Here is a 13339-nt window from a genome sequence, read left to right as displayed (position 1 = left end):
AAAAGGAGCTTTTTAGTTGTGTTCAGTGATGTACACTCAGTACCTCATGCCCATTGACAATCTGATTTTCAGCAGCCTGTGAGGCGGAGCAGAGTCTCCATCTGTACAGTGCAGGTAGGGAAGCACAGAGAGTCAGTGACTTGCCTGAAGTCAGAGGAAGTCTGTGATACAGACAGGCATAGAGCCCAGATTTCCTTAGTCCCAGAGCAGAAACTTTAGCACAGGCAGACCATTTTTCCTATCTCCCTTCCACTACTTGTGGCACTGACAGTGAGCAACAATTCTCTCCAATTCTGGGATTCCTACAGCACAAGATGGTGAAGGAAAATAGTTGGGCCTGCAGGGATGTTCTGCCAGCTCTATCCCATCTGTGGATCCCAGACAGACGTACAACATATGAGAAGAAAACACATAGGCTCTGCTACACAAAGTACAAAATATAAAAAAGTAAATAGAAAAAAACTACATTTTTTTACCTTCTTGATCAATGCCATCTAAAAACAGGTAATCATCACAAGTGGTGGGCATTGGGCCCAAGAGTCCAACCAGCTGCAGCATGGAGGTAGCTAGTGATCCTCCACATGGTATAAGTGTAATCTCTGCCCCTCATGCTATATGTGCAGGGTCCCTAAACAGCCAGTGGAACACACTGATAAGGTGAGCAGATACACAGATGTAAAAGCCCTTGATGGTGAGCTTCTGCAACAGAAAGCAGCGTGTTTCCCTGTGGGACATGCAGCAGCCCAGAGACCTTGCAGCATTTGGCGGAGTACAGGAAACATGCTGCAGTTGGAGCACCAGAAGCTGGGGGGCTAATGTGGATATTTCGCACTGGTTCAATCATGCTAGTGCAATTTTTAACTGCAGGCGAGAAGGTGTGATTGTGAGTCTTGGCAGTGTGCACTTGTGCCCGTGTGGTTAATTTACAGAGAACCACCTCACAAGTTATGTGGCATATTTGACTCAGTCCTATATGTAAGTTGCCATCTACCAATCAGCCCCTCAGTGCAGTTGGGTGTGACTATCTGGCATGGGTGCCTGGAAATACATATTACCAAAGCTATTTTATATAGAAGATAGACCTGGGCTCAGGGTAAGGCAAGTATCCAGCTGGCATTGAAATAAACAGTTCAGCTTCAGTGATCCCCTCCATTCTAGTCACTGGTGTTCTTACAAGATGTTCGTTATGGGAAAACATCTACATAAGGATACAGCTTCACTGCTAGTTCAGACAGGTAACCAAGGACTAGGATCTGCACTAATGGTGAGTGGCAATGCAAATGTACATTACAGGTGCACTACCGCCGATATCAGTAGGGTTTGGCCAAATTTTAGACCATTTAGAAATGTCTTGCTCTGCAAAAGCTGAACTGTGAAATACAAAGCCACAGGAATATACAGTAAACTTCCGATTATACGGCACCTTTAGGACCCAGGGGGTGCCGGATTATCAGATATGCCGGAGTACCAGAAGGGGGTCTATGAGGGATCTGGGGTGGGGGTGGGGGGTCAGCGGGGAACTGCGCAGCGTGGAAGAGGGTGGCGCTGTGGGATCACCCCGCCAGCACCCCAGCTGCTCTGCCCCTGGCTTCCCCAAGACTGCTCCCCGTCAGCAGCAGCTGATTTGGGGAAGCCGGGGCAGAGCAGCTGGGGTGCTGCGGGGTTGGTGCCAGGTTGTGTGTGGGTTTGGGGAGCCCCTTCTCCAGTACCCCGCTGTGCCTGGCATGGCTGAAACCAGCCCTGGTCTTTGCCTACCTCAGAACCGGAGCCACTGCCTGCAGGCTGGAATGGGCAAGGAAGAGACTCTGCTCCTCACCCCTTCCCCACCCGTGCTGCTTCCTGGAGGCTGCGAGTCCCAGCCCTGCTGTCCTGCCAGTGAGTGTGCTGTGGGTATAAGAGTGTGGGAGAAGGAGGAAGGGGAAAGGAGGATGCTGGAGCATTAGAGGAGTTAGGGGTTGCATTGGGGCGATTTAGGGGATCAGGCTGTGGGGGCAGGATGAGATGGGGAAAGGGTTGCACTGAGGGGAATGGAGTGATGCAGGGGGTCAGGCTGGGGGGAATCGGGCTGAGGGGAGTGAGGCTGGAGCAGAGGGAAGATGTGAGGGGGAGGAGATACAATTTTACTTTGCAGAAGCTGCACTTTCCTTTACTCCCCACTTCTTTGCCTCCCTCCCAAACTATTTGGCAGCATTCTCAATTTTTCACCTTTTCTGCATTACTGTCCTAACCCTCCACCCCCAAACTCCCTCACGTACCCCCACCCCATGCTCTCTCCTGCCCCCACCTCCCTCTCGTACCCACACCCTCTCCTGCCTTCAAACTCTTCCAGACCCTGCACCGCACCTCCCACCCAGATCCTGCATCCTTATCCCTCTCGCTGTCGGCCCTGTCCTGCACATTGAGCACCTCGTTTTTGTTCCCACCACAAAGCCTATGAGGGGGCCCACAAAATCCATTGACTGATACCCCAGAAAAGTAAACCTGGCCTGTGGGAAGCTCTAAACCTCAGTCCTCCCTGCCCCTTCCCCTTGCCCTCTAGGGTCTGGAGTGCCAGGGGAGTGAGGGTCGGAGGTTTTGGAAGGCCTTTTTTGCTTCTCAATTGTGTGGTCCCCAACTGATTTTTTCTGTGGGTCAGTGTCCCTGACCCAAAAAAGGTTCCCCACCCCTGCCATAAATGAATAAAACATTGAAACCGTTTGTGTTGGACAGAGTTGAAATGCCTAATCTGTTTAATAATTTAAATTAAACCATTCTTCCCCAGCTGCAGCACTAGCAAAATGGCTGGAGTGTAATTATGTCATTAACAGTGAGTTTCCATTAGCTAGTCCATGGGAAGGTTTGGAGAGGGCAGGGCCTCGAGAAAGGGGTGGGGTCTCAAGGAAGGGATGAGGAAGATCTTGACTTACCCTGAGATTTAAAATGTGATCTTGGGTGTAAAAGGGTTGGAGACCACTGACCTACAGGCTTTCTGGCAGCTGCAGTTTCCTACGTGTTACTGTCTTCTTTCCTGAGGGTGGAGCCATGCTGGGAACTCTGTGCAAGCCTGGCATTCAGCATCAGGTTATTTATCTCTCTGGATCCCTGAGCTCTGGTGGGGAGTGGGATGGGTATCTGGGCGAGGGGGTCTTGTGGCTGGGCTCTAGGAGGCAAAGGGATTGGGTGTATTGGCTGGGGTGAGCTCCATGTCTGGGCTCTAAGGCTATGTCTACACTACCCCCTCTTGTGGAAAAACATATCCAAATGAGGCTAAGCGTGGAATATCACCGTGCCTCATTTGCATAATTAATGAGGCACCATTTTTACGCAAAACCCCTCTCTTGCGCAAGAGCCATTCTTCCAGAAAAGAAGGCAGAAGAACGGCTCTTGTGCAAGAGGGGGGTTTTGCACAAAAACAGAACCTCAATTATGCAAATGAGCAGCGATCTGCCACGCTTAGCCTCATTTGCATATGTTTTTCCACGAGAGGGTCAGTGTAGACATAGCCTGAGGGGATGGAGTTAGGGGCATCTGTCCCCCAGTTGGGCTCAGAGGGGAGAAGGGAGCAGAGCATAGGCACTGGCTGTCAGAGAGGTTTCTTTTACTCTTGGAGGCAATGCTGTGTGTGCCAATACCGTCAGACATACTTGCTGGCAGGTACTATATTTTGACATGAATTACCAAAATAAAGCTGGTGTGGTTATATAGTGTTATTTTTTACATGTAACACAATTTTAAAATACTGTGCACAGAATTAACTGTGGTGCAGAAGGCCCCCAGGAGTAGCAGTGTGCGTCAGGCACCCCCATCTGCATGCAGCTGCACGAGCGTGGAGTGCTCAGCCTCCCTGCTGTTACACAGCCCTATTATTATCCATTCCAATGTGGCAGTGAGGGGCTCTAAGCTTGCCTCTAGCCTCCATCCTCCTCCCCCAACATGAAGCAGGAGTTGCTAATGCCAGTGTTCTTGCAGGGGACATTTTTCTGTGTTCCAGTGTCACGTTTTCCTTGCGTTAGGATGTCTCCCTCCCCCTTCTACCGCAGAGTTGCTCCTGGCTGCCTCTCGCTCCAGAACTCATCTTTTAATAATGCCGCTGATAAAAAACAGCAGCTAGTTGAGGCACATGGAGGAGGCAGCTGTGGTGGCCCTTGTCGTACCTCGGTGTTTTCGTACCTCGGTACCTTCGGTGGTCTGGACTGTCAGTGTCAGCGTCGTCTGGTCAAGGTTGTCCTGGCGCGCTCCTGACAGGACCTCTACTCCGTTGTTAAACTTTCGGCTGCGTGCGTAACAATCGGTACTCCCTTTATCTAGAGTGTTAGACCCCGTGCACTTGGGTCAACACAAGAGATCTCTGAGAGGCCCCGGAAACGACAGATGCAGGCAAGGTTTGAAATCAATCGAGCAGGTGTATTGTCAAATGCGAAGCTCTACCAGTTGGTAACAGAGATCAGTACAATGTTACACCACTGGGCACTATGGCCCGCGTTGACAAGGTACCAACACCGGGCAGGCCTATTGCCATATAACAGATATTAACAGCAGTTAGTCAAAATTAAGCTACTGTGCACTCTGTAAGTTTAGGCAATGACACCTGCCGTTCAGGTGCCTAGTGCGCCCCCCCCAAGGTCGGCCGGAGAGCACCCTCTGCGGTGTCCTTTTATAGACAGGTACAAACAACTTACATCATTTCTTTACGCACCAGGTTACCACCCTCTGTTGCCTAGTTACCACCCCTCACCTTATGGAAGGGGGGCTTACTTACTATCCTTCATGCTGTCAATCTCGACCCGGTCCTGAACCTAGGTCGGTATGTGCATTAGTTTTTAGGTAGTTTTTGTACCAAGACATTTCTTATTAAGATGTTCCATTACTCCCCTTTGGCTCACAGTCTGTACCCAGTACCTCCCTGTGTCCTTCCATGCTCGACCTAACTTACACAATCACACAATTATCAATAGGGCCTCTTTCTTGGCTCCTGTTACTGAACCAAAGTCTTGCTCACTAGATTGCATGCCTGTTGCTGTTTTCATGTTATAGGCCTCTATTTAGGCCTGCTGACTCCATGTTACTGACCTCAACTTACTACAGCCCTGTCTTTAGTGACATAGCAATTTGCCAAGGTGAGGGGTTTCAAGGTCAATGAGTGAGTCTACAAGGGCTAGGGATGTGAATGGTTAACTGGTGGGCTGATACAACCCTACTCCATTGGGAAAGAGGGCTGCTCCAGCTCTGCAGGAACACTCTAGCCTGGCCAGAGCAGCCTCTGCCTGTGGTGGGCAGTGCAGGAGCCTGCGCCAGCCTGGCTGTGATAGGCAGAGCTTGCTCCAGCCCGGCCACCTCTGTTTAATCCATTAATGGGTTAAACATAGTATTTAACCAGTTAACTGATTAACTGGGATTTTACACCCCAAATAAGGGATAGATTTCCCCTCTGCTCCTCAGGCTTCACACTTTCGAAGGAAAAAAGTGTGATCCATAATCACCCTCCGTTTTTCTTAAGCGCTAGTGTTGGTGTAGGTACTGCACTCCAGACTTTGCTTATTCCAGGGGGTAGTCAGCTTTAAAAGAAGGCCATGTTAAAACTTGAAGGCTAAAGTTTTATGTAGTCTAGAGCCTGAATTTGAAGACTTAGATCAGACAAGTTTTTTTTTTAAGTCCACACACAGTCCTTCTAGTTGTAACCTGAAAATACCAAGATCCTACAGCTGGTCCCAAGCCAAAAGTACTGGGATGGGAACCTCCTGCCCATTTCAGCTCTGATCCAAACTTGGGTCTATTGCTACCGAGGTGGAATAATTTAAATCAAAGTGATTTAAATCACCAATTTTAATCAGAAATTAAAACAGCAAGCAGGAACCTTTGATTTAAATATTGACGTTAAATCATGTTTTACAGTTGTACATTTTATTTTCCTAAAGAGATTCCCATTGGTTAACTACTAAAACATGTTGATTTGCAACTAAATATAGCCTTAACACTAAATGTGATGCTTCTTTTTGCTTGTCAAGAGGATATACTCTCTCTCTCTCCCCCTATACATACATACATACATACACACACACACACACACATTTAAGCAATTAAATCTTACCTTATTTATTCAAATCTTAATTTTAATTATGTTAAATGCATCATTCACATTTTTTCTGTTTAAAAGATTAATTCTTGACTTTTATGTCATGTCCTATTTGGATGGAAGTTTGAAGCAAATACACAAAAACGGTATTTTAATTTTTTTATTAAAACTACCTTAAATAGGCTAGACACAAGGAAAAAACTGTCAAAATTTTGAATTAAAACTAACTTATTAAATATTTGTAGTTAGTGAATTTAAATAATTGTTCCTAATTACCATGAGGTTCAAGGTATTAGAACTGGTAAATCTCATCCTCACACCTACTTTTTATTCATAGGTCAGAGGAGGAAAACAAGCTTTCCTGCTTTTTTAGCTCCAATAGGTCTCAATTTTGAATTAACTTAAATGAAGCATTTATTCTCTTTGAAACTGCAGAAGAGATCACTTCTGTCAAAAGCTGGGCCAGCATATCAGCCAACTGGTGCCTCCAACCCTTCTCCCTCTAATCCAAATACTTAAAAAAAAAAAAAAAAAAAACCTGATTTTTATTCATTCTGATCCTTACTAAGATGCCAGTTTGATTTGTTTCAACTCTGGAAACACACAGGACTGTAAAGAGTTGTTTTGCATTCGTGTACCACTGCCCTCTAGTGGTGGAATTGCTATTTCAATTACATGCTCTAGGACCCTCTCTTTTCACATGCAAATAGAAATTCTCCTTTGGCTCATCTGGCATTTACTAATGTTCACAATTATGATAGCTCTATCCCTGCTCTTACTGCTCAATTCCAAGTGACTGTTGTGCCACATAGCAACAATTATGGAAGTCATTGGTGGCTACAGTAATGATACACTAACATTAAATACTGTGCTCTTATTTAAAGTACATCAGAATTTTTTAAAACATTGGAAAGGGAACTTCCCACATGTCAAAGTCTCACTGGGTGTGAGACTTAGGCATCAGCGTGACATCTCACACTCACATATTAATAGAAACTGCACTTTTGAACAGGTTGAGCACTTCGTGGGCAGATACCAGCAGTATGTGTTCAGTGTCTCTCCACCAGAAACAGAGATGTTACCAGAGAAGTTGGTTAATTACCCCTTGATGCAGAAATTAGCTATCCTTCAGTGTGTATGGGTTATCTGATGCAGATAACACTACTGTGCAATACAGAATGGGTACTGTAATCATATATTAGCAATGTCAAAAGCTTTAGTGGTCTTTAGTTACCAATACTGGCCAGGAGTGGTAGGCTTGTCTGTCTTAGTTTTACCTCACACAATTGCAGGAGAAGAGAGAGCGTTCAGTCTTGTTCAAAATGCTAAGACACTAATCAGCCGAAATCTTGAACTAGATGGGCCACAGTCCTCTGTTATCCAAATGATCTGGCAAATCTTGACCCATGTTTCTAAGTTATAAAAATAGCAAAGGGAGCCACATGGCAATATATAGCTCAAGAAACAAATGTGAAACTAAATTAGATATTAAAAGAAATGTGGATTGTGAATCCTTTTATCTGTGGTGTATTAGATTAATTTAATTTAATTTAATTAATTTTTAACATTCATTTATTGCATTGTTTGGTTGTTTTATTTTAATTATTTTTAAAATGAGTAGTCCTGTGGCACATTAGAAACTAACACATACTATATCTATATATATATATATATATATATGCATATATATATATATAGATATAGATATAGATATCTAATCTATATTATCATGAACTTTTGTGGGTAAAACCCACTTCTTCAGATGTTCTGGAGTGGAAAAAGAGGAACCCAGAATTTAACAGAAAGGCTGTGTCTACATTGACAAGATTTTGCGCAAAAGCAATTGTCTACACTGGCCGCGAGTTCTTGCGCAAGAACACTGATGTTCTAATGTAAGAAATCAGTGCTTCTTGCGCAAGAACTATGACGCTCCCGCTCAGGAATAAGCCCTCTTGCACAAGTATTCTTGCGCAAGAGACCAGTGTAGACAAGCAGTCAAGACATTTTGCACAAAAGCAGTTTCAACGGAAAAAAGCCCTAGTGGCTGCTTGGACGCTCCATACCTGCAGGCAGCTCCCGGACTTCCTGGTTACCCGAGCCCTCTTAAAGGCAGACACAGTCTGCAGAGGCCACAAGGCAGAAGTCTTTCTGCTGCCTCTGTCCAGAGCTCTGCCATGCGGCTCTGCTGCCTTCCCCAACAGCCACCAGACCAGGATGGCCACTCCGGGGGAGGGAACAGCCACCCGCACCCCCAGCACAGGAGGCCCCAAGGGGCAGAAAACGAAGAGCTCCGTCCTGGTCCCCAGGGGAACTCGAGGCCCTCCTGGACCTGTGGGAGGAGGAGGCCCTCCATGACACCCGGGGCACCCATCGCCACAACGTGGAGATCTTCCGATGTATGGACTAGGGGCTGTCGCACCAGGGACATCCAGCCCGGACCCTCAAGCAGATCCGGGCTAAGTTGAAAGAGCTGCACCAGGGCTATGACTAGGCCAGCGAGGGCCAGGGGGCAGGAGCCGACAGCTGCCCCCCCCTACCAGTGGCTCTACCGCATCTTGGGCCAGGCAGCACCGCATGGCCCGTCCGTGCCCATGGACACCTGCAGGTGCCCCTGTATCACCAGGCCCAGCGAGGCGGGGGAGAAAGATGAGCCAGCCAGCGGGTCGGAGGATGAGGGCAGCACTGTCACCCTGCAAATGGAGGTACTCTCCAGCAGCCCCAATGTCTCCTGTGCATCCTCGAAGGCCGGGGAAGGATCCACTGGTGAGTGTGGCACTTTGTCCTCATAAGGGCGGGGGGGAGCCAGGTGCCCGGGGGGGGGGCAGAAGGGGGAGGGCGCATCACTTAGGCAGTGTGAGCTGCACGCTGTGTAGCATTAGCAGTATACAGCACGTGCAGCCTGGTGACCGAGCAGCACGTGTCCGCAGCAGGCAGCTCCAGGGCACGCCTGGGACTGTGCTGCTCACTCACGTCCGGACCAGGGGGGAAGGGTGGATGCCGGCTGGAACCAGCCAGGGCCCCAAGGGCTCAGGCCACAGCCCACAGCTCTGCAAGGGTACAGCACACAGAACAGCACAATGTTCCATGCCTCGCTGTGAGGCACAGCCAGCTGCTGCTGGGAAAACCGCAGTGTCACAACCCTATGAACGTGGCCCCCACTGAGTCCCTTGCCTGTTCCCAGAGCCTTGGCTGGCTCCCCCAAGGGAAGTCCCCACTGCGGCCACACACGTCCCTGGGCTACCGTATTGTGAGGGCTAGCGGGAGGGGGAGGGGAGAAGCGCTCGGGCTGGCCCTAAGGCCACCTGAGTTTCGCTGCAAGGATGGTACACACTCCCCAGTCACCCCTGGTTCCGTCCAGGAGACAGCCACGTGATAAGGGATCTGAGAGCAGGGCACTATGTGGGGATTCATCTTGCTCCATGTCAAATACCATTGTTAGCCCAAAGCCTAACAGCCTCCCCCAGCAGGGAGTTCCACAGGCTAACCCAACACACGCACCCTCCCACCACCCACGGGGCCAGGACACAGACCGGTGGTTACAATACATGGAGAAGCACCCTTCTCGGGGGCAGTGCTGTATGCAAAAATACAACACGGGGGGGAGGGGGACGAGTGGGCCCAAGCCACAGTACCATGGTGTCACCTTGGCCAGGCTGCCTGACTGACCCATCCTTTTCTCTGTTCCCTGCAGTGGGACTGAGCAGGACCGGGGGATCCTCCAGCCCTGTGGCAGCGGCAGCACCCCCAACCTCCCAGGCCTCAAGCCAGCAGGTCCAGCAGCGGGACCACCTGCTTCAGCGGCATGTGCAAGCCATTGAGTGTATAGAGGCAGCCATCACCCGGCGGGTGGAAGCAGATGTAAAGGGGCGCCAGCAGGCCTGGGGCCGCTTCCAGGCCCACTATGACCGAGTGGGAGGTGCAATCACTGCCCTCGCGGCTCACATTGGCCATGCCGTGCACTACAGCATGGCAGTGCCCCATCCACCCGCCATCCCTCCCTTCCAAATGCCCGTCCCCTCCCCTTCTGCTGGGGGGAGTACTTGTTAATTATAATGAGGCTAACTGAGTGGGCTGGAAGTGTCCCATACTTAGCTTTTGATGTAAATGGGGCATTACATGTATGGAAGGCTGGCTTTATAATGGGACATTCAGGTAATGTATTTGTCTTTTAATTATTTTGCATTTATTTTGGAATTTGATTGGTGGGGAGGGAAAGTTCAGTGGTTTGAGCATTGGCCTGCTAATTCTAGGGTTGTGAGTTCAGCCCTTGAGGGGGCCATTTAGTGATCTGGGGCATATTTGTTAAGGATGGTACTTGGGCCTGCTGTGAGTGCAGGGGACTGGACTCAATGACTCCTCAAGGTCCCTTCCAGTTCTGAGATGGTATGATATAGTTTTCACTAACACAATAAGCAAGAATATATACACCATGAATTTGTATAGTAAACTGTTTCTCAAATGGTGCAAGCACCATAAGGTGACAGTCAAAACAAACATTGCTTTGGTAACAAAATAACTGATTTAGTTGTATATAAAAATATGTTTTTAATATTTCTCTTGGACTATCACTGACTGTATGCCTAAACAGGATTAACAACTCTGGTCCAATCAAGGGCTCTCCAACCATCCAGATTTTCATTTCAGCCAGCAAATAATAGTTTTTATTAAAATCCACTGGTTAGCAGTGCATATAGAATTCTTGTATGTCCTAGACTTTAGTATGAAATAAACAAATGTTAGCTTTCTTGGCAACAGAAATTTGATTACCATACAAAAGCCAAATACTCATGGTAGTTTATGATTCATGTTTTATAATAGTATCTTTCATTTTCAAAATAAGACATTGCCCCATAAAACATAAAAGAGGATAGTCTTAGAAAATAGTGCATTTTCTGTGATGAAATGGCTATTTCATTATTTATGCATCATCCTGTCCTTGTTGTGGCTGTGAGATTCAGACGTTATATTGTGCTAAACCCATAATCAGTGGAAAAATCCAGATGCCACAGCAGTTATTTACAGAGCCATTAACATTAAAAAATATTCCACCTGAGACATTTTCAGCATTCTTTTAACATGGATGCTGTCAGAAAAAATGTTGCTATTTGCTTTTAACAAGCTCTTAAGCACAAATCAAACTGTAGCTGATGATACTTAGTTCATGCTTAAAAATTATCTACTTTAATTTTGATTTCGTGCTGATCAGAATTGATGATAGTTTGGTTCTTTCTTTAAATAAAAAAACCTTATGATCTTTTAAAAATAAACCTTAGTTTGGAAAGAAGAAGACTGAGGGGGGACATGATAGCGGTTTTCAGGTATCTAAAAGGATGTCATAAGGAAAAGGGAGAAAAATTGTTCCCCTTGGCCTCTGAGGATAGAACAAGAAGCAATGGGCTTAAACTGCAGCAAGGGAGGTTTAGGTTGGACATTAGGAAAAACTTCCTAACTGTCAGGGTGGTTAAACACTGGAATAAATTGCCCAGGGAGGTTGTGGAATCCCCATCTCTGGAGATATTTAAGAGTAGGTTAGATAAATGTCTATCAGGGATGGTCTAGACAGTATTTGGTCCTACCAGTCCTAGTATTCTATGATTCTATGAACTCCTCAATCCCCTCCCCCCAGCTTCACTGATGTGGCCCCATCTGAGACACCTCCCTACCCTGGCACCCCAGCCCCATGGGGGGAGGGTAGGTAGGACTGAGGTTCAAGGCCTCAGGCCAGATTAACTCTTCTGGGGTTCAAGGGTTAGTGAAATTTGTGGGCCCCTCTACACTCTGAAGTGGGGCCAAAAATGAGGGATCTAGTGTACAGGACAGGGCTACCAGTGAGTGGGATAGGGATGGGGTGCAGAATCTGGGTGGAAAATAGGGTACAGGAGAAAGCTGGGGGTAAGTGTCTGGCTAGGAGGGATGGGGCATGGTGTTGGTGGGGCCCTGAGCAGGGGGCAGGGGACATGTGGGGATTTGGGCAGGGGGCAGGTGGGAGTGTGGCCAGGGAGTAGGGTGCTGGTGGAGGCTGGAGGAGGAGGCAGGTAGGGCCCTGGGCAGGAGCAGGGTGCTGTATGGTTTCTGGCCAGGGGGCAGGTTACTGGTGGGGCCTTGGGCAGGGGGGACAGGGTACTCGTGGGGGTCCGGGCAGGGGGACAGGGTACTTGCATGCTTCCTGAGCAGTTGGAGCTGGCAGTCCTGGGACTCCTACTCCCCCCTTTTCCCTCCCCCTCTCCCCCACACACAGGAAGATAGCAAGGGGAAGGAAGTCCCTGGCTTTTCAGGAAACGCCCCGGCTCTTTGGGGAGGGGGCAAGCAGTCCATGTGCTTCCTGAGACGCTAGCTCTCGCGTTCAGCTGCGGGTCCCCCAGCTGCTCTGGTCTTAACTATCTTGAATAGTTTGATATCATCTGAAAATTTTGCCACCTCACTGTTTACCCCTTTCTCTAGATCATTTATAAATGAGTTGAATAGGATGGGTCCTAGGACAGACCCTTGGGGGACCCCACTAGTTAGCTTTCTCCACTCGGAAAACTGACTATTTATTCCTACCCTTTGTTTCCTCGCTTTTAACCAGTTATCAATCCATGCTGGATAGGACTTTCCCTCTTATCCCATGACAACTTACTTTACTTAAGAGCCTTTGGTGAGGGACCTTGTCAAAGGTTTTCTGGAAATCTAAGTAAACCATATCCATTGGATTCCCCCTTGTCCACATGTTTGTTGACCCCCTCAAAGAACTCGAGCAGATTAGTAAGGCATGATTTCCCTTTACAGTAACCATGTTGACTTTCCCCCAACTAATTATGTTCATCCAAGTGGTCCAGTTATATTTATCTCTTGAACCAGATCCTGCGCTCCACTTGGGACTAAATCAAGAGTAGCTTCTTCCCTTATGGGTTCCAGAGCCAGCTGCTCCAAGAAGCAGTCATTTATGGTATCAAGAAATGGTATCTCTGCATCCTGTCCTGAAGCGACATGTACCCAGGCAATACATTGGGATAGTTGAAAGCTCCCGCGATTACTGAGTTTATTTTGATAGCCTTTCTAATCTCCCTTATGTCAATCTCTGAATTGAGCGATTTATGGCAACTATTACAACTGCACATCAGTGATTCATCCCACTGTGCAAAACAAACCGCCAAAAGCTTGAGTAGGTTATGTTAGGCCAATACAAATAAAAGGCGTAGTTCTTTACTTGCCTGCATTTGTGGAATACACTTGACCCAGAGGTTCTGCTTAGTACCATCTTAGGCACTAGTTTGCTCTTTTGCTCTCCACTGTGCTTCAATTTCT

General features: G+C 47.7%; 1 protein-coding gene across 1 annotated transcript in view; it reads left to right on the top strand.

The window, feature by feature from the left end:
* Nucleotides 1–13339, top strand: part of DDIAS (DNA damage induced apoptosis suppressor) — a 65692-nt gene that overhangs the window by 35286 nt on the left and 17067 nt on the right. The gene's annotated exons all lie outside the window — the stretch shown is intronic.

Source organism: Pelodiscus sinensis, chromosome 1 (genome assembly GCF_049634645.1).
Source record: "Pelodiscus sinensis isolate JC-2024 chromosome 1, ASM4963464v1, whole genome shotgun sequence".
NCBI lineage: Eukaryota > Metazoa > Chordata > Testudines > Trionychidae > Pelodiscus > Pelodiscus sinensis.
The sequence above is the reverse complement of the archived record's forward strand: the minus strand, read 5'-3'. Positions and strand labels throughout refer to the sequence as shown.